Source organism: Ranitomeya imitator, chromosome 4 (genome assembly GCF_032444005.1).
Source record: "Ranitomeya imitator isolate aRanImi1 chromosome 4, aRanImi1.pri, whole genome shotgun sequence".
Taxonomy (NCBI): Eukaryota; Metazoa; Chordata; class Amphibia; order Anura; family Dendrobatidae; genus Ranitomeya; species Ranitomeya imitator.
This window is the reverse complement of record NC_091285.1, coordinates 102,456,253-102,475,528: the sequence shown is the minus strand read 5'-3', so window position 1 is coordinate 102,475,528 and position 19,276 is coordinate 102,456,253. Positions and strand designations below refer to the sequence as shown.

Sequence of the window (19,276 nt, the reverse complement as noted above, 5' to 3'; positions counted from 1 at the left end):
GGAAAATACAACGCAGCGTTTCTGTGCTGTATTTTCCCCACCATGGGCACTGCAGATTTGGTTTTCCATAGGTTTACATGGCACTGTAAACCAGATGGAAAACTGCTGCGAATCCACAGCGGCCAATCCGCCTGAGAGTGAGAAAGAGGCCAGAACGAGGCTCCCATAGACTCACATTGATTAGTGACTTATGCGCTGCTCCATGAAATACTGGAGCCGCGGACAGGTCACAAACTGCAGGAGACAGAGCCGAGCAGAGACAAAAACAGATGAAGACGCCAGAAGGTGAGTATCAGACAGAGGGCAGGGGACTAGGATTTTCAGCACCGCTCCAGCAATGAAATAAAAAATAATGCTGGAGTGGTGCTGTAAATGTGATGCAGCTCTTGGTTACTGTATGGGTGCTTCATATACTAATACTCATAAAAGACCCAGGTGGTACGTATCAAAAGCCCCCTACCCCCCCATCTCCAGCCTCCCCAGACAGCTAATATTACATGTCATGGAGTACATATAATATCATAACAAAACATTATAATATTCAGCCCCCAGTGACCTGTCCCCCCTCCCCCACTTCAGCCCCAATACCCCCATCATCTCACATCCACCCCTCAGTGCCCTGTCCCACCTCACCCACCTTCTGCCCTCACAACCCCCAAATGGTCTCACATTCACCCCTCAGTACCCTGTCCCCCCTCACTCACTTTCAGCCCCCACAATACCCCAACGGTCTCACAGTGACATACCTGAATTTAATAAACCTAATAAGTTCCATCCCCACTTAGGCCGGCGTCACACTAGCGTGTTTTACGGACGTAAGAGAGGTGCTGAAAACACGGATTGCATACGGTACAATGCTTTTCTATGCCCCAGCTCCTATCAGCCATATTTTACTGATCCGTATTATACGGTCTTCTACGGCCGTAGAAAATCGCAGCATGCTGCGTTTATCACCGTATTGCGCAAAAAATACGCCAATGGAAGTCTATGGGGGCCAGAAAAATACGAATTACACACGGACCAACAGTGTGACTTGTGAGAAATACGCAGGCCTGGCGGCCTCGACCAATCAGAGATGCGGGATTTCTACGTCGATACTGTGCCCGTCGCTGATTGGTCGAGGCCGCCATGCCTCGACCAATCAGAGACGCGGGATTTCCAGGACAGACAGACAGACAGACAGACGGAAAACCCTTAGACAATTATATATATACTAGATTGTGGCCCGATTCTAATGCATCGGGTATTTTAGAATATGCATGTCCCCGTAGTATATGGACAATGATGATTCCAGAATTCGCGGCACACTGTGCCCGTCGCTGATTGGTCGAGGCAACCTTTATGACATCATCGTCGCCATGGCAACCATTATGACATCTACGTCGATACTGTGCCCGTCGCTGAATCAGAAACGTGAGATGTCTACGTCCTTTATGACATCATCGTCGCTGTGCCCGTTGCTGATTGGTCGAGGCCTGGCGGCCTCGACCAATCAGACGCGGGATTTCTACGTCCTTTATGACATCATCGTCGCTGTGCCCGTTGCTGATTGGTCGAGGCCGCAATCAGAGACGCGGGATTTCTACGTCGATGCTGTGCCGGTCTCTGATTGGTCGAGGCCTGGCGGCCTCGACCAATCAGAGAGCCGGGATTTCCAGGACAGACAGACAGACAGACAGAAAGACAGACAGACGGAAAAACCCTTAGACAATTATATATATAGACTAGATTGTGGCCCGATTCTAACGCATCGGGTATTCTAGAATATGCATGTCCCCGTAGTATATGGACAATGATGATTCCAGAATTCGCGGCACACTGTGCCCATCGCTGATTGGTCAAGGCAACCTTTATGACATCATCGTCGCCATGGCAACCATTATGACATCTACGTCGATACTGTGCCCGTCGCTGAATCAGAAACGTGAGATGTCTACGTCCTTTATGACATCATCGTCGCTGTGCCCGTTGCTGATTGGTCGAGGCCTGGCGGCCTCGACCAATCAGAGAGCCGGGATTTCCAGGACAGACAGACAGACAGACAGAAAGACAGACAGACAGACAGAAAGACAGACAGACAGACGGAAAAGCCCTTAGACAATTATATATATAGATACTGTATATATATATATCTATATATATAGGGATTTCACTCACTCCGGTGCGACGGCTGACACTCAGGAGGCACGTTCCTTTAAAAGTTCACAAAGGTTTATTGCATCATAAACCATTTGGTAAAAATAATAGAAAACAAATAGCCTCTGGCTCAGGGAAGAAAACAAGTGTCCAGTCCTTCAGGCTCAGTCCTGGAGCCTTAACACACTCAGGAGGGTTCCACCTCCACACATATCTGCTGTGTTAAACATTAGCCCTTCTTTTATAGGACTAACCACACCCAGGAACCCATCACATGATTAGACATGTGGTTATGACATCACCACAGGTCCTGCAACACACATAGATTGGCAGGGTTATGTTACAGCGACAAGCCACCTATGTGAGACATATCTCCCGTCGACTACACAACCTTTAGCCATGCTTCATACCTCCCCCCTCTGCCTAAAGCCGTGGGGCTTGGCACTTTCTACCACTAGACAAGGGATTCTTGATAGGGCATCAGCATTACCGTGCAGCTTCCCGGCCCCATGTTCCACATGGAAATTGAAGTCCTGCAGGGCTAAGAACCAACGGGTGACCCTAGCATTTCTACCCTTCGTTTCCTTCATCCACCTAAGTTGGGGCATGGTCGGATATCAATCTAAAATTACGTCCCAGGAGATGGCCACTTTATGGCCAAACACTCCTTCTCTACGATTTTTTTTCAGACGAGGACAGTTTCCTATTCAGATAGAAAACAGGAGAGCTCCTCTCCATGTAGCTCTTGGGAAAGGACTGCTCCTACCCCCAAATCTGAGGCTTCTGTTTGAAGAATAAACTCTTTCTTAAAATTTGGGGCCATCAGAACGGGTTGCTTACACAGAGCCTCTTTCATTTCTTGGAAGGCTGACTCTGTCTCTTCGGACCATTTAACCATTACTGATTTTGTCCCCTTTAGTAGATCAGTCAGAGGCTGCAGCCATTTCTGGACCAGGTGCAACAGATCAAACATTTGGGAATGAGGTGGTTTGTCCCGGTGATAGGCCCAGGAGTGAATTCGCTGTGCCCTGACAGTCAGTGTCACCCCCAAACGTGCGAGAATCTCAGCTTTCGACTTGTGATACTCCTTGGCATCCTGCAAGGTCAAGTCATAGTACGCCTTCTGGGGTTCTCCCGTCAGGTATGGTGCCAGTACCTCTGCCCACTGCTTGGGCAGAAGTTTTTCCCTCTCAGCGACCCTCTCAAACACTGTCAGGAAGGCCTCAACATCATCACCGGCGGTCATTTTCTGCAATGCGCGTCTTACAGTCTTCTGGACGTGGGCGTCATCAGCCAGACCAGGGGTTGGGGCGCTCGTCTTGCCCTGGATGGCGGTTGCCAGAAGCTGCATCTGCTGCTGGCTCTGTTGCATCTGCTGCCGTTGCTCCTGCTGGCTGTGTTGTATCTGCTGCATCAACAGCCTGTTGGTCTCTTGCTGCCTTTACTCCTGCTGTGACTGCATCTGGACCAAGTGTTTCAGCAGGTCCTCTATTTTCCCCGGCAATGCTTGCTGGCTTGCAACAGACTTGACGCAGGACAAAAAATAGACTTGCGTCTCCGCTGGGAACGCTGCCGCATGTCTACCACCAATTGTAGGGATTTCACTCACTCAGATGCGACGGCTGACACTCAGGAGGCACGCTCCTTTAAAAGTTCACAAAGGTTTATTGCATCGTAAACCATTTGGTAAAAATAACAGAAAGCAAATAGTCTATGGCTCAGGGAAGAAAACAAGTGTCCAGTCCTTCAGGCTCAGTCCTGGAGCCTTAACACACTCAGGAGGGTTCCACCTCCACACATATCTGCTGTGTTAAACATTAGCCTTTCTTTTATAGGACTAACCACACCCAGGAAACCATCACATGAATAGACATGTGGTTATGACATCACCACAGGTCCTGCAACACACATAGATAGGCAGGGTTATGTTACAGCGACAAGCTACCTATGTGAGACATAACTCCCGTCGACTACACAACCTTTAGCCATGCTACAATATATATATATATATATATGTCAGTGAGATATATATATCATACACCGCTAGATAGCCTTTTCCTCTCTCGTTGCCAAACCCGGCATGATATGAGACATGGTTTACATACAGTAAACCATCTCATATCCCTTTTTTTTGCATATTCCACACTACTAATGATAGTAGTATTTATGTGTAAAATTTGGGCACTCTAGCTATTAAATTAAAGGGTTAAATCGCGGAAAAAATTGGCGTGGGCTCCCGCGCAATTTTCTCCGCCAGAGTGGTAAAGCCAGTGACTGAGAGCAGATATTAATAGCCTGGAGCGGGTCCATGGTTATTGCCCCCCCCTGGCTAATAACATCTGCCCCCAGCCACCCCAGAAAAGGCACATCTGGAAGATGCGCCTATTCTGGCACTTGGCCACTCTCTTCCCATTCCCGTGTAGCGGCGGGATATGGGGTAATGAAGGGTTAATGTCACCTTGCTATTGTAAGGTGACATTAAGCCAGATTAATAATGGAGAGGCATCAATTATGACACCTATCCATTATTAATCCAATAGTATGAAATGGTTAAAAACACACACACACACACACACACACACACACACACACACACACACACACACACACACACACACACACACACACACACACACACACATTATTACAAAGTCTTTTAATTAAATAAATACACAGGTTGTTGGAATTGTTTATTATACTGGCAATCCACCTCACTCTGTAAAAAAGGTAAAATAAAAAAAACAACAATATCCCATTCCTTCCGATGATCAGTCTCGTCCCACGATGTAAATCCATCTGAAGGGGTTAACTAATTTTACAAGCAGAAGCCTGCTAATGCAGCTGTGCTCCTGCCTGTAAAACCCCAGTGAATGAATGGAATGTAGGTCAACGACCTGCAGTTACCTTCAGTCACGGTGAGACGCCCTCTGCTTTATGTCCTCAAATAAACTCGAGCCTTTGAACTTTTCAGAATATTTTCCCAGGCTCGAGTTTATATATACACTACCACAATAGTCCACTTCAATCAATAAACTATGGCACTTCCAAGACTATTTTTACCAAATTGCGGGCTTACATACCACTGCCGCATGAAGAGATCCATACATTTGTATTAAAATCAAGTTTTACTTTATTAACATTCTTTTAAAATTATCCACAGACAGATAAAACATAAATAAACACAAAATGTCCAAAGGAATGGAAAAGAGTGGAGCTCAAATCAATATATATTATATATCTATTGTTATTAATCAACCTATTTTTCTGCCACAGTCTGATAAGGGTTGGAATGCAATGCACAGAACCACCTATATGAAATCCTAATGGTGAAAATTCACCTATCTAGGTTAGCCATACATTATAAACCACCTATGCCAGCGTAGATAACCTATATAGCCACAATATTCACAGACTGTAATAGTCCTATATACAGATCGCTATCATGTAGTGATATCCTATATGGCACTTACTCGCAGACACAGGTATTCCCAGGAGACCGTGATCAGACATTCGAGCCCACCGAACCCTCCAGGTGCGCCCCGATGCGCGTTTCGCCCACAAGCTTCTTCCGGGGGCGTGACCCAGTGAGAGAAGAGACAGCTTCTTATATGACGCGCCACCAATGAGATAGCGGTACGTGTACGAGTTTATATATATATATATATATATATATATATATATATATACACATATATATATGTATGTATATGTATATATATATGTATATATATATATATATATATATATATATATATATATATATACACACACAGTATATATGTTTTTACGATTTATTGAGCCCATGGATCTATTGTATGTCCGTATGTCGGTTTTGCAAGCCTGCGAGAAAATATCGCAGTACGGATGCCATACGGATTACATACGGAGCATGCCATGCGCAAAATACGCTGACACACCCTGCCTACGGAGTACTTACGGATCACCTTTTTTGGACTTTTGTGGCGTATTACGGCCGTAAAATACGGACCGTATTGTCTTACGCTGAGTGAGACGCCGGACTTACTAATAAAGTTTGCACTGCAGGCAGGACCAGGAAGTAAGTGAAATGAAAGGTGGGCACTAGGACCCAGCGTGCCTGAGTGAAGAAAAACTGCAGCCAGGAAAAGCTTCATCATCAGGTCAGACGGGCAGCACCATTCACTGCAGGAGGGAGACTCTGCAGCCGGCCACTGTGCTAGTAGAAAACTTGCAGAGTCTCCGTAAGACGGGAGCAGACATTATACTGCTCTGCTCCTATGCGGAGTTTTGCCTCGTCACAGACGTGGCCCTGCCCTGACTCCCAGTGGGCCCCTTCATGTGACAGGGCCCGGGGGGATGGCCCCCTCTGCCCCCCAGTAGCTACGCTACTGTATGTTTAAGACCACATTCATACAATAAGTATTTGGTCAGTATCTCACATCAGTATGTGTAAGCCAAAACCAGGAGGGTGATAAATACAGAAGTGGTGACGTGTTTCTCAGGGTATGTGCACACCCTGCGGATTTTGCTGTGGATCTGCAGCAGTTTTCCATGCATTGTACAGCACCATGCAAACGTATGGAAAACAAAATCCGCCGTACACATGCTGCGGAAAATACCGCGCAGAAACGTTGCATTGTATTTTCTGCAGCATGTCAATTCTTTATTGAGATTCCACAGCATTTTACACCTGCTCCATAATAGGAATCCACAGGTGTAAAAACGCTGTTGAAAACCGCACAAAAAATGCGGTAATTCCGCCGTAAATCTGCAGGTAAAATGCAAGGCGTTTTACCTGCAGATTTTTAGGAATTTGCATGGAAAAATCCATGGCAGATTTCGCAACGTGTGCACATAGCCTCATTGTTCCATGGCTGTTTCTGCTTTACAAATACTGATGTGAAATACTGAACACGTGAACGAGACCTAATAGTTTAATTCACCAAAACCACTTAAACAATTGCAGTGAAAAATGCCGTTGCAATATCTGCAGCTTTTTTATTCTTTCATTGCTTTCTACGGGTGAAAACACACTGAAAGAAGTGACACGCTACAGATTTAGGGCAGTCCCACACGTCCAGATAATTCCGGTACCGGAAAAAATCGGTACCGGAATTATCCGTGTCCGTGTGCCCTACGTTTCTGTGGTACATCAGTGTGGCACACGTGCGGCACACGTCTGCCGTCCGTGTGCCCACTGGGTACCACACGGAGCGTGCTGGAGACAGCGCTAAAGTTTAGCGCTGTCCCCGGCATCATGCTGAAGCCCCATTCATATGTTCCCTACAGCAGCGTTTGCTGCAGGGAACATATGAATATTAGTGTTTAAAATGCAGATCCAGGTCCCACCCCCTGTGCGCCTTCCCCCCCCCCGCTGTGATTAAAATACTCACCTAGCTTCCGGATCCCTCGCCGCAGCGTCCTCTCCTGGCCGCATCGCCTCCTGTATGCGGTCACGTGGGTCCGCTCATTTACAGTACTGAATAAGCGGCTCCACCCCTTTGGGAGGCGGAGCCGCATATTCATGATTGTAATCGGCGGCCCCACGTGACCGCATACAGGAGAAGCTGCGGCCAGAAGAGGACGCTGCGGCGAATGATCCGGAAGCTAGGTGAGTATTTTAATCACAGCGAGGGGGGGCGGGGGGGGGGCATACAGGGGGGGGGGACCTGGATCTGCATTTTAAACACTAATATTCATATGTTCCCTGCAGCAAACGCTGCTGCAGGGAACATATGAATCGCGGCTCCAGCCCTAGTGGGGGGGGCAGCGCTTAATGTAGCGCTGTCTCCTGCACGGCACACGGACGGACTCCGTGTGCGGTACGTGTTTTACACGGACCCATTGACTTTAATGGGTCCGTGTAATCCGTGCGCTCACACGAACACTGACATGTCTCCATGTTTGGCACACGGAGACACGGTCCGCAAAAAATCAATGACATCTGAAAAGATGCATTGATTTTTATGTGTCTACGTGTGTCAGTGTCTCCAGTACGTGAGGAAACTGTCACCTCACGTATCGGAGCCACTGATGTGTGAGACTGGCCTTAAAAAGCGCTACAGTTCTGAAATTCAGTCAGAAAAAAAACAAGTGCATGCATGAGATTTCGGAAATCTCCTATGTTTTGCTGGCACTTTGAAAAGCAGCTTTTTGCCATGTTCATATGCAGAATTTTTGTAGCTTTTTCTTCTGCAAATAAGAAGTTTACAGCATTTTACAGCAGAAGCAAAAACTGAGATTTTCAGAAATCTCCTGCACACCCTTTTATTTTCTCCTAATTGAATTTCACAACTGCAGCCTTTTTTAAATTTGCAGTGTGTCGCTTTCAGCAATTTTTTTCACCCGTAGAAAGCAGTGAAAAAGTTTAAAAAATGCTGCAAATGTTGCAACATTGTTTTTCACTGCGTTTTTGGTGAATAAAACTAAACTGGGGCAGCACGGTGGCTCAGTGGTTAGCACTGCAGCCTTGCAGCGCTGGAGTCCTGGGTTCAAATCCCACCAAGGACAACATCTGCAAAGAGTTTGTATGTTCTCTCCGTGTCTGCGTGGGTTTCCTCTGGGCACTCCGGTTTCCTCCCACATTCCAAAGACGTACTGATAGGGAATTTAGGTTGTGAGCCCCATTGGGGACAGCGATGATAATGTCTGTAAAGTGCTGTGGAATATGTTAGCGCTATATAAAGATTATTATTATTATAAAACTTTATTAAACATGTACTGTAGACAAAATGCATACTGTAAAAAACAAACAGCAAAAGCTCTAAGGGTGTGTGCCCACAGTCAGTAAACGCTGCGGGTCGGCTGCTGTGTACTTGTACAGCATCCAACCCGCAGCGGCCAGATGTTACAGTATATTGGATGGGTTTTCAAGAAATTCCATCTCTATGCGGGCACCTGTGGAGACGGACATGCGGCGCGTCTCTCCAGACCCCAGCATGCCAATTTATCTGGCGTAGACTCGAGTCTCCAAAAGAGAAATCTCACCTGTGCACTGTATAGGACGCGGTAATTCCACACGGTTCAACGAACACATGCAGAATCACCTGTGTTCAAAACATGGCAGCACTTTGGACGCAGCACATGTCCACTGCGTCCAAAGGGCTGCCATTTCCGGCTCCTCTGCACATACCCTAAAAAAATGGGTGCTTTGAAAGCAGTGTTTTTACTGCAAAAAATGCACCAAAAACAGTTATTCCCATGCACACCTGTACTATATATGTGTATGGTTCACCCTTATTATTTCACTTGGGAATTCATTTATTTCTATATAATAAATGCCCTGATTCAGCAGAAAATATTCCTGTCTTGTGTCATCCAGCCAGTAGTGACAGGAGGTCGCCCTGTCAGATTACAAGCAGTGATTTAGTGACTGTGGTCAGAGCTCATGCTGATACCTGCTGTATGTGAATGTGAAACCTGATCCTACAGCAAACAGCACAGAGCTCCTGGACCACAGTGAGTAAATCACTGCACTGAGGGGGTCTCAAGGGGGGTTTGGGAGAGACACTCTGGGGCTACAGAGCAATGCAAAACATGATTCACTGCTAAACACCCTCTGGGCACGTCATACCGGGGCTGCAGATGCAGGGGGTCCCCTTTGTAGGTGGGGGCCCCAGGCGTCTGCCTAGTCTGCCTGTGCCAAACACCGGCCCTGTACACAGGACCTCTGTATACAATGTCAGTGTACAGATAATATAGTGATCACTGGTGACATTATACACAGGAGCTCTGTACAGAGTATACAGTGTATAATGTCAGTGTCAGTGTACAGGTAACGCACTGACTCAGCAGTGACGTCTTTAGCTGGAGTTCTTCATTTTTTCTTTTCTTTTTCATGCAGTGCAGACCGCCATTGCTTCTTCCAGCCAGGACTCCTTTCTGCATAAAATAACACAGTAACCTAGAGTACAGCTTCTGGAGCACATTCCCCTCTTTTTCCCTTTCTTCTACACTACATATCTGAATATAGATATGCACCCATCATTAATACATAATTGGTTATTATGCAACCCACCATTCTAAATATAAATTATAATACGCCGCTGAGCCCCTTCTAGCTATACATATCCACTTTCCCCACCTAAGGCCGGGATCACAAATACGTGAGATACGGCCGAGTCTCGCAGGATAAAACCTAGCTCTGGCACCGGGACTCCAGAGCGGAGCGTGCGGCCGCACAGCAATACATGGAGCTGCATGCTCTGCTCCGGAGTGCGGGGCCAGAGCTTGGTTTTAATCTGCGAGACTCGGCCGTATCTCGGTAAAGTGTGACTCCGGCCTAATAAATATATAAATTAATTAGCACCTGTACTCTTTCCCTCAATTTATTTCCAGTCACTGCATACTCAATGCCCCCCAATATGTACCCCGACTCATTATATTTACATGCCCCTTCCTCCCAATTCATCGTCATGTCTTCTCTCTCCAACCCTCTATTCATTATCAACAGCTCTACCCCCACATTCAATACATCATTTACTCCCGCACCCTCAAAATTCATTATTTGCTCTATCCCAATCATCATTTGCTTTCCCCACCCCCACCTTCAATTCAATTGCTGTCCCTCTTCCATCACTCTCAATTCATCATTTGCAGTCTCCCCTCCCCTCCCCCTCTTCATGTGCAGTTCCCTTTACCCCACTTCATCATTTGCAGTCCCCTTTACCCCATGTCTTCCTTTTCAGTTCATTGTATCCCCCCACATGTGTAGTCCCTCTTTAACCTCCTCCCCACATCATCATGTGCAGCTCCCCTTTAACCCGCACATCATCATGTGCAGTCCCCCTTTAACCCTTCCCCACATCATCATGTGCAGTCCCCTTTACCCCATGTCATCCTTTGCAGTGCCTTTTAACCCACACGTCATGTGCAGTCCCCTTTAACCCCCTCCCCACATCAGGTGTAGTCCCCCTTTAACCCCCTCCCCATTTCATGTGCAGTCCCCCTTTAACCCCCACATCATCGTGTATAGTCCCCCTTTAATCCCCCTCTCTACATCATCATGTGCAATCCCCCTTACTCTTTCCCCCATCATCCTGGGCAATTCCTCCTCCTCTCACCCATTTAATTCATTTTGTTCAGAAACCAAAAAATGTTGTATACGTACCTCACAGTCGCTCCCCAGCAGCGCGGCTCTGCCTCCAGCATCCGGTACGTGTCAGGTGGCACATACGTTATGTCATCGAGTACGCACTGTCACCTGACAGGAAGTACACAGAAGTCGGAGGGAGCAGGAGCTGCACAGCCGTCCAAGTTAGATGCTCCCGGGCCCCAGCACCGACGTGAGTGCCACAGCATGCACCACTTTGCTGCACGATGGGGCCCGATAAACAGTAGCACATAAGTATACTGCTGTTCACCGGGCCCCATACAGAAGGGCAGTAATGCCCTGATGGTGGCCCTGGATACAAGTTACGGCCACCACCTTTCAGTGCCCCCTTTGTTTTGAAGAAGCTGCATAGTGAAACGGCGCTCGTCAGGCGGAGGGCTCTGATACAGTCTTCCTCTTTCCACCGCAATCACCACAGCATTCATTCTCAGGTAATGGAAATAATGTATTTTTCTGGTAAACCGCTGGTTTATGCTGGATACCTTTTATTCCCAATAATTACATATGTCTAGTACTGATAGGACACAGCCTTTCAACAAACTATTTAGGGCCAATGATAAATACTATGAAGCTATATAAATAATAGGTTGTCAACTATCAGATATTCCAGTATACAGGAGTTGACATCTTACTGCCCCCTTGTGGGCCCTAGTGGAAACAACCACAACAAAGTTTCTCTGTTACAAATCGAGTCATTACCTCTCCTAGCATACTTTTATTAGTCGCATACATACTTTAGTTTACTGCTTAGTGATTGCATTAACATTTATAGTGAGGTTTTTCTGAAAATGGATGCGAGATACGAGTATGAATAAAATATGACTTTTTAGTCAAGTATACATCTCACAGATATCCACTCTATTTTTAAAATATAAACCTTTATTAAATCTTAATAAGTATAATTATAGACAACACACCAAACACCACAAGAAAGCAAACAACCAGGGGCGTGCCTGCCCCTACACTGGCCTAGCTGACCTTGCCTATTTGCGGAGGTTGGCACCCTAAAAACCTGCGCAGTGGCGCCCCCGCTCCTCGACGGCTCACCCTGCTCACCCTATAGGGCCCTATAGTGGCAGGGGGTGAAGAAGATGGTGAATAGGCAGGTGAGAAAGAAAAGAGGTATGTATATAATATATAGATGTCTAGACTGATGTTGCTACATGCAATCGTCGGCTTGGCCCTTTAGTGGAGATGTTAGATCCTACTTACAGTTGTCCTCAATAAATATAGCTAGAATGACTTAATGCAATAGATAACTCGACCCTCCGATGAATATGCTAGCATATTCATCGGAGGGTCTGGTTGTTTTCTTTCTTGCGGTGTTTGGTGTGTTGTCTATAATTATACTTATTAAGATTTAATAAAGGTTTATATTTTAAAAATAGAGTGGATATCTGTGAGATATATGAATAATCCCTCTGACAATTAAATACTAGTTGTTTAAATTTAGTCAAGTATACCCAGCAAGACTATATTTCATTTCAGATAAATAATTATACCTTTGATGTAAATTGATTTACATATTTTTTTTCTGTACTGTATTATTCCCTGACCTTAATTGGAGGTCCTTTATCCATCTTGTTCTTGTCTTTTTAAGCTATTTTTAATTGATTTCTAATAAAAATAATTTTTTAACCAATATGTATTCTCCAGTCACTTCATACCAATTGATGGTAATATGATATAGCATATTAATGATTTGAAGTGCTTTTTGCCAAATCTAAATAGGATTATGGGATTAATAAATCATCATGTACAGTCCCCCTTACTCTTTCCCCCATCATCCTGTGAAATTCCTCCTCCTCTCACCCATTTAATTCATTTTGTACAGAAACCAAAAAATGTTGTATACGTACCTCACAGTCGCTCCCCAGCAGCGCGGCTCTGCCTCCAGCATCCGGTACATGTCAGATGGCACGTACGTGATGTCATCGAGTACACACTGTCACCTGACAGGAAGTACACAGAAGACGGAGGGAGCAGGAGCTGCGCAGCCGTCCACATTAGACGACCGTGCGCAGCTCCGGGAATGCTCCCGGACCCCAGCACTGACGTGTGCGCCACAGCGTGCACCACTTTGCTGCATGATGGGGCCCAAAAAACAGTAGCACAAAAGTGGGGCCCTGGACCTGGAGGCCCCTCTGTGTACTGCTGTTCACAGGGCTCCATACAGAAGTAAGGGCAGTAATGCCCTGATGGTGGCCCTGGATACAAGTTACGGCCACCACCTTTCAGTGCTTATATACTGCATTCTATAAATGCTGTATATCTGCCCCCAGCCAGACCTGGAAGAGAAGAAAAATAACTTTTATTATACTAACCTGCGGGGCAAACCGGTCCGAGGGGTGTCGCTCTTCTTGGTCCGGCACCTCTCATCTTCTTACGATTGCCTTCCACCCTCTTGGTTCATGTGGATGATGCACCCCTGCATCATCCACAGTGTCAGCTCCTGCGCAGGCGTACTTATCTGCCCTGTTAAGGGCAGAGCAAAATCCTGCAGTGCGCAGGTGCTGAGCCTCTTACCATTCCTGGCGCCTGCGCACTGCAGGACTTTGCTCTGCCCTCAACAGGGCAGATAAATACACCTGGGCAGGACGCAATGCCAAGGAGACTGTGTGAATGAGGCAGTGACGCGTCATCCACACGAAGCAAGCAGGAGGACAGCATCGCAAGAAGGTGGGAGGCGCCAGACCAAGAAGAGAGACATCCCTCGGACCAGACCGCCCCGCAGGTGAGTATAATAAAAGTTATTTTTCTTCTCTTACATGTCGGGTTGGGGGCAGATATACAACATTGAAGAATGCTGTTATATAAGCCCTGAAAAGTGATGGCCGTAACTCGTATTGGCCTAACCTGGTGACAGGTTCCCTTTAAGAGAAGTTTTCAATCTTATTATTCAGTTTAGTAATCTTGTAAGATTCCTCTAATGGCAGCTTTGGGAGATATAATCTTATTTATCATTTATTTTAATTTCATTTACATTTACTTATGTAGAAAGGAGAATTATGTTTATTGTTCTTTTGAATATTTTGGCAGTTTTTTTTATACTATAATCAATTAAATTTACTTTCTTTTCCCCCCAGGATGGAAGAAAGAACACTGCTGTATGCTAAATTGAAATAGTGTACTTTTTATGAAAATGCAGTATTGAATCTTCTTTTTATTATTATTATTTTATTTACAATAATTATAGGAATTGTACATCACATATTAAAAAGAATGCAACTTGACATATTTATTGGCTATTTAATGATGTTGTAAAATAATCTAAATCCTAGTTCTGTGAATAAAGAAAAGAAAAATGAAATGGTGACATTGAGGATTATTTATAAGTTGGGTTTCTTACAAGTTTTGTCAACATTAAAAAATTTTCTGGCTAGTGTCAAATGGCCATGGATTCTCTCATCCGAGAAAATCAATCCAATTATGCAAATGACACTCTGATCAAACTCTGGTCAGAGTTTAATTGGAGTGTAAAGGTACCTTCACACTGACCAACTTAACGATATCGCTAGCGAACCGTGACATTGCAGGGCCTGGATAGCGATATCGTTATGTTTGACACGCAGCAGCGATCTGGATCCTGCTTTGCCATCGTTGGTCGGAGCAGAAAGTCCAGAACTTTATTTCGTCGCTGGATCTCCCGCAGACATCGCTGAATCGGCGTGTGTGACGCTGATTCAGCGATGTCTTCACTGGTAACCAGGGTAAACATCGGGTTACTAAGCGCAGGGCGCAGCGTAAACGTTAAAAAAAACAAACACTACATACTTACATTCCGGTGTTTGTCCCCCGGCGTTCTGCTTCCCTGCACTGTCAGCGCCGGCTGGCCGTAAACCAGATTACAGCGGTGACGTCACCGCTGTGCTTTCCGGCCGACGCTTACACAGTGCAGAGAAGCAGAGCGCCGGGGGACAGACACCGGAATTTAAGTATGTAGTGTTTGGGTTTTTTTACGTTTACGCTGATAACCAGGGTAAACATCGGGTTACTAAGCGCGGCCAGATGGGCCTGTGCCAACTGTGGCCCTCTCCTTTACTCCAGGGATATCTTATTTGTTCTATTTAGATTCCTGCTCTGCCAGCAGTGACCTGACCTCCGTTTCAGCAGCATGGTGACAGCATGGCGACAGTTCTGCTCAGGTGAGGTCTGCAGATTATATGATCTTTCACTACCTAGCTACAGGGCCCTGAAGGTTTGGATTCCCTTTTCCCTCTAATAATAAACACCTTCATTTAAAAACTGTATTTTGTGTTTACTTGGATTATCTTTGTCTACACTTGAATTATTTTTGTCTAACATTTACATTTGTTTGGTGATCTGAAACATTTAAGTGTGACAAATATGCAAAAGAATAGGAAATCAGGAAGGGGCTAGCACTGTTGCACACAACTGTCTCTCGAGCAATCAATAAATCCAAAATCGATCAATATACAGCACAGACCAAAAGTTTGGACACACCTTCTCATTTAAAGATTTTTCTGTATTTTCATGACTATGAAAATTGTAAATTCACACTGAAGGCATCAAAACTATGAATTAACACATGTGGAATTATATACTTAACAAAAAAGTGTGAAACAACTGAAATTATGTCTTATATTCTAGGTTCTTCAAAGTAGCCACCTTTTGTTTTGATGACTGCTTTGCACACACTTGGCATTCTCTTGATGAGCTTCAAGAGGTAAGTTACCGGAAATGGTCTTCCAACAATCTCAAAGGAGTTCCCAGAGATGCTTAGCACTTGTTGGCCCTTTTGCCTTTACTCTGCAGTCCAGCTCACCCCAAACCATCTCGATTGGGTTCAGGTCTGGTGACTGTGGAGGCCAGGTCATCTGCTGTTGCACCCCATCACTCTCCTTCTTGGTCGAATAGCCCTTACACAGCCTGGAGGTGTGTTTGGGGTCATTGTCCTGTTGAAAAATAAATGATGGTCCAACTAAACGCAAACTGGATGAAATAGCATGCAGCTGCAAGATACTGTGGTAGCCATGCTGATTCAGTATGCCTTCAATTTTCAATAAATCCCCAACAGTGTCACCAGAAAAACACCCCCACACCTCCTCCTCCATGCTTCACGGTGGGAACCAGGCATGTAAAGTCCATCTGTTCACCTTTGCTGCATCGCACACAGATTGGAACCAAAGATCTCAAATTTGGAGTCATCAGACCAAAGCACAGATTTCCTCTGTCCATTTCTAATGTCCATCCCTTGTGTTCTTTAGCCCAAACAAGTCTCTTCTGCTTGTTGCCTGTCCTTAGCAGTGGTTTCCTAGCAGCTATTTTACCATAAAGGCCTGCTGCACAAAGTCTCCTCTTCACAGTTGTTGTAGAGAAGTGTCTGCTGCTAGAACTCTGTGTGGCATTGACCTGGTCTCTAATCTGAGCTGCTGTTAACCTGTGATTTCTGAGGCTGGTGACTCGGATAAACTTATCCTCAGAAGCAGAGGTGACTCTTGGTCTTCCTTTCCTGGGGCGGTCCTCATGTGAGCCAGTTTCTTTGTAGTGCTTGATGGGTTTTGCAACTGCACTTGGGGGCACTTTCAAAGTTTTCCCAATTTTTTGGACTGACTGACCTTCATTTCTTAAAGTAATGATGGCCACTCGTTTTTCGTTACTTAGCTGCTTTTTTCTTGCCATAATACAAATTCTAACAGTCTATTCAGTAGGACTCTCAGCTGTGTATCCACCAGACTTCTGCTCAACACAACAGATGGTCCCAACCCCATTTATAAGGCAATAAATCCCACTTATTAAACCTGACAGGGCACACCTGTGAAGTGAAAACCATTTCCAGTGACTACCTCTTGAAGATCATCAAGAGAATGCCAAGAGTATGCAAAGCAGTCATCAAAGCAAAAGGTGGCTACTTTGAAGAACCTACAGTCATGGTCAAAAGTATTGACACCCCTGCAATTCTGTCAGATAATACTCAGTTTCTTCCTGAAAATGATTGCAAACACAAATTCTTTGGTATTGTTATTTTCATTTTCATTTAAATGAAAAAACACAAAAGAGAATGAAGCAAAAAGCAAAACTTTGATCATTTCACACAAAAGTCCAAAAATGGGCCAGACAAAAGTATTGGCACCCTCAGCCTAATACTTGGTTGCACAACCTTTAGCCAAAATAACTGCGACCAACCGCTTCTGGTAACCATCAATGAGTTTCTTACTATGCTCTGCTGGAATTTTAGACCATTCTTCTTTGGCAAACTGCTCCAGGTCCCTGATATTTGAAGGGTACCTTCTCCAAACTGCCATTTTTAGATCTCTCCACAGATGTTCTATGGGATTCAGGTCTGGACTCATTGCTGGCCACCTTAGAAGTCTCCAGTGCTTTCTCTCAAACCATTTTCTAGTGCTTTTTGAAGTGTGTTTTGGGTCATTGTCCTGCTGGAAGACCCATGACCTCTGAGGGTGACCCATCTTTCTCACACTGGGCCCTACATTATGCTGCAAAATTTGTTGGTCGTCTTCAGACTTTATAATGCCATGCACACGGTCAAGCAGTACAATGCCAGAGGCAGCAAAGCAACCCCAAAACATCAGGGAACCTCTGCCATGTTTGACTGTAGGGACCGTGTTCTTTTCTTTGAATGCCTTTTTTTCCCCCGGAAAACTCTATGTTGATGCCTTTGCCCAAAAAGCTCTACTTTTGTCTCATCTGACCAGAGAACATTCTTCCAAAATGTTTTATGCTTTTTCAGGTAAGTTTTGGCAAACTCCAGCCTGGCTTTTTTATGTCTCGGGGTAAGAAGTGGGGTCTTCCTGGGTCTCCTACCATACAGTCCCTTTTCATTCAGACGCCTACGAATAGTATGGGTTGTGTGAGGCAGTGACCGGTGTCATATGTGAGGGTCGCTATGTATCCCCCAGGATGTGCTTAGAAGCATATTAGATCTGCTGGAGTACCCTGTGTTCACAGCAAGTTGCCTGTGAGACACAGGGAAGAATAAAAGTGAGTGTGAACTGGGTCAAGTTATTTGACCCAGAAATTATTCAGGAAAACCCGGTATGGGCTTTTATTTTTGAAACGGACTGCAGGAAGGTAGTGGGGCCGGTCCGTTTCCTCCAGCCCAGATCTTATAGTGGCCCATGGCCATAGAATCTGGAGGAAGGAAAAAAAAACCCTGCAAGAGAGTTTGGGTGTGTCAGTCTGGTCTGGGAGTCAGACCTAGCAGGAGGCTTATGAGGAACTCCTTTCGTGTGGAGCAACACGGGCCAGGCAGAGCCTGAAAAGCCTGACACCCTAGCGTACACAGTGGTGTAGTACGTTCACGGCAACGGATTGTGGACTGTTGTTATTTTTCCCGGCTGCATACCGAAGGATTTGTTTGCTTTCTTTTCCGGTTTGTGAGTATGCTGTGAAATAAACAAGACTTTATTTGAACTTTATATGGGTCACTGCCTATTCTCTGCACAGCAAGGACATCGCTACATCACAGTTGACACTGTTATATCCTCAGACTGCAGGGCAGCTTGAACTTGGTTAGATGTTAGTCGAGGTTCTTTATCCAACATCCACACAATCTTGCGTTGAAATCTCTTGTCAATTTTTCTTTTCCGTCCATATCTAGGGAGGTTAGCCACAGTGCCTTGGGCTTTAAACTTCTTGATGACACTGTGCACGGTAGACACAGGAACATTCAGGTCTTTGGAGATGGACTTGTAGCCTTGAGATTGCTCATGCTTCCTCACAATTTCGTTTCTCAAGTCCTCAGACAGTTCTTTGGTCTTCTTTCTTTTCTCCATGCTCAATGTGGTACACACAAGGACACAGGACAGAGGTTGAGTCAACTTTAATCCATGTCAACTGGCTGCAAGTGTGATTTAGTTATTGCCAACACCTGCTAGGTGCCACAGGTAAGTTGCAGGTGCTGTTAATTACGCAAATTAGAGAAGCATCACATGATTTTTCGAACAGAGCCAATACTTTTGTCCACCCCCTTTTTATGTTTGGTGTGGAATTCTATCCAATTTGGCTTTAGGACAATTCTTTTTGTTTTTTCATTTAAGACAAATTAAATGAAGATAATAATACCAA

General features: G+C 45.3%; 1 protein-coding gene across 2 annotated transcripts in view; it reads left to right on the top strand.

The window, feature by feature from the left end:
• The window catches only part of SLC4A9 (solute carrier family 4 member 9), an 859,184-nt gene extending 844,669 nt beyond the window's left edge, over nucleotides 1–14,515 (top strand). The window contains exon 22 of one of the 2 annotated variants that reach the window (XM_069763883.1): nucleotides 14,314–14,515. The gene's annotated coding sequence lies outside the window, so the exon portion shown is untranslated. The remainder of the gene's footprint in view (nucleotides 1–14,313) is intronic. The other variant, XM_069763884.1, reaches the window with a different exon arrangement.
• Nucleotides 14,516–19,276: the final 4,761 nt, after the last annotated feature.